The sequence below is a fragment of the Myotis davidii genome, unplaced genomic scaffold (assembly GCF_000327345.1).
Source record: "Myotis davidii unplaced genomic scaffold, ASM32734v1 scaffold478, whole genome shotgun sequence".
Lineage (NCBI taxonomy): Eukaryota > Metazoa > Chordata > Mammalia > Chiroptera > Vespertilionidae > Myotis > Myotis davidii.
The window spans coordinates 4,562,133-4,565,058 of NW_006289570.1; positions in this window are offsets into that span (position 1 = coordinate 4,562,133).

Here is a 2,926-nt window from a genome sequence, read left to right on the forward strand (position 1 = left end):
TCAGCTCCATCCCCGGCCCTGTTCGGGCCCATGCGGGAGGCAACCAATCGATGTGCCTCTCTCACATCAATGTTTCTCTCTCTATCTCTCCCCTCCTTCCACACTCCCTAAAAATCAATGGGAAAATATCCTCGGGTGAAGATTCAAAACAACAAAACAAAAAAACCAAAACCGCAAGGACTCTGCCCGCCTCACTGTATGTCTTAGGTGGGTAGCCGCCCTTCCCTGAGCCTCAGTTTCTGTATCTGCAAAATGGGTATGATGATCCCAAGGAGAGGGTTCCAGTGAGAAGCCCGATGGGCAGGGCCCGAGAAGAAGGGGGGTGATGGTGTCAGCTGGCTTAGCCCCCATCTTGGGCTATCATCGTCTCACCCACTTTCTCTGAGGCTCCAGGTCCACCAGGAAAGTGGAGACAGTCTCTGCTTGCTTGGTGAGGAGGAGAGCTAGACCAGGTTGGGGCTGGGATCCAGGGACCTGGGACTCAGGGAGGAGTCATTCATGCCTTCGCACAGACAGAATTCCTGCAGGACCGCTATGCCAGCCAGCGCTAGGCAGGGCTATATAAGCCCACGGTTGAGGGTGGGGGAAGGCACCAGATGCCAGGTGACTTCCTGGGAGTCACCTGGCCCAGGAAGGACAGATGCAGTGTTTCCCGGCCCCGGCCTCCACCCGGGCTGGCCTTGCAGAGGGAAGTGGGCCCAGGGTGAGTCACTCACCACCCACCCTCCCCGTGACTCAGAGATGCCCGTGGCCCAGCCCTGTCGTGGTGTCACTCTGGCACCTCCGGGGTCCAATCCGCAGCTTGGAGAGAAGGGACAAAGGATGGACGGCTTTGGGCGGGCAGAGCCTCCTGGGGACTCAGGATAACAGACATCACCTTCCTTGGGCAGTTCTTCCCTACCTCCAGCCCGGCTCTGCCCCTGGCCTGGCCACGCCGAGTCAAAGGTCACCCGCGAATCCCTGCATTTCTGCAGGCAGGGCCCTGTGCCCATTCCATTCTCAGCGCTGGTTTATCGCCTCTTTCCACCGGACTGGGCCCGGGGAAGGGTGAGGCCACTGTCCCCTCCGCTGCTGTCTCCCCAGCACGGACATGGATGAAGCAGGCAGAAGAGACTAATAGCCAAGATCAGGGGCGGGAGCGGGTTCAAATCCCAGCTCTGGCACGTCTAAGCCGTGTGACCCGGGGCCGGGGCCGTCACCTCCTGTGCCTGTTTGTGAACTGGGAGCAGCCGCAGAGCCTACCCCCATCTCGCCCCGGGAGGCCGCCAAGTGCTTAGCAACAGGGTCTGGAACCTCACAGGTCCTCGAGGAAAGTTAGGAGAGGGCTCACTCCAGATGCCATTGTTTCTCCCCCAAGGCTTCTCATGCTCCCCGACCCCCAGCCTTCACTGCACAGGGAGGGCCCCCTGGGCTGCAGGCGGGAGGGACACCCCAGCTCCCACCACCCTGCCCTGCCTGGGAGGAAGCCGGGGAAGCTGGCTCTGAGCTGGGCATCCTGCCATTGTGAATTCAGAACAAAGCTGGGGCCTTGTCTCAGCCTCAGCCGCCAGGGGCCCCCCCGGCCCCCTCCCCAAGGGGTCCTGGGGTTGCCATTCCGGGGGCGGGGCAAACAAGGACTCTTCTCGCTTCCTTCTCTGCTCCCAAGTCAGCTCAGGGACCCAGCAACTTGCGCTCTCCCCGCTTGGTTGCAGATACTTCCTGGAAACACCAAACACCATGGAGAGCCATGGAAGGTTCTGAGCGGCAGGCAAGAGCCAGGATGTTGGAGAAACATTTCCTGATAACGGCCCTTCAGTTCGGTCTGGATCCTGTGTGGAGGAGATACCGAAGGGGCAGGGAGGCCAGGGAAGAGCTATGGCTGCGGGCCGGGTGAGCAGGGGACAGGGGGGACGTGTCCTGGGCCCAGCACATAGCAGCATCAGTTGTATTGAATTGGGGTGACAAATTACCCCCAAGTGTTATGCCTGAAAGCATTGCGGCTTCAGGCAGACAGACTGAGGGAAGTGATGGTTTTCTTTTCCATCTGGCCCCGCCCCCAGTGAAGCCTCAGACAGAAGTTGAAACTTGCAATTCTGTGGGATCCATTTCTCAAGCTCCCTCCTCCCCATGTCCTCCCTCCTCCCCCTCCAGTTTCCAAGACCCTTCATTCATTCTCCTTTTTTTTCCCCCTTCATTCATTCTCTAGGCCTCCAGCTGGAACTCAGGGCCCTTAATCTCCTTACTCTGCCGCATACATTCTGTGAATGGATCTGCTCCGGGGCCAAGTGACTGAGATGAAGGGAAAAAAGGAAATGGCCGCTGCTGGTACGAGGCGAGGTTTGGGCCTGCAGCTCCAGCCTCCTGAGCCAGGGCCTGGGAGAGGAACCCGGGGCCTGCTGGCAGGCCTTCCCTCCACGGGTGCCCTTAGAGAAACGAATGCCGCCTTCCAGCAAAGGCTGGCGGGGGGCTGCCAAGACCTTATGTACAACAGCACTTGGGGGGAAAAAAGTTAAAAAATGTTATATGGTGGAATGCTGTCTGTGAAAATTATCATGCGCATATATCAAATCCAGAAAACTGGAGCTGGCCCCGTGGTTGCAGGTGGGAGCGGCACTGGCCTGGAACCCCTAGAGTTCCCAGGGCACCATGGACGGTCACTTATCCAGTAGGTTAAGCGAGGAGGAGCCATGATGCTTAAGGCTCTTGGTTTGAAAGAACGAGGTGGAATTGCGGCGCTCAGGCCTGGGTTAGCTGGTCTCAGGGGGAGGCCACAGGATTCCAGTCTTGCTTTGGGCGCCGGTCCATTTGACTCAGGCACCACCTGCCTTACTCACTCTCCCCTCTGGCCAACAGCCATGACCTGTCACTCACCGGGTAGGAAACTTATCTTCACCATTTAACACTTAGTGAGTTTAATCTTTAAAGAGATGGATTACAAGATAAAAGC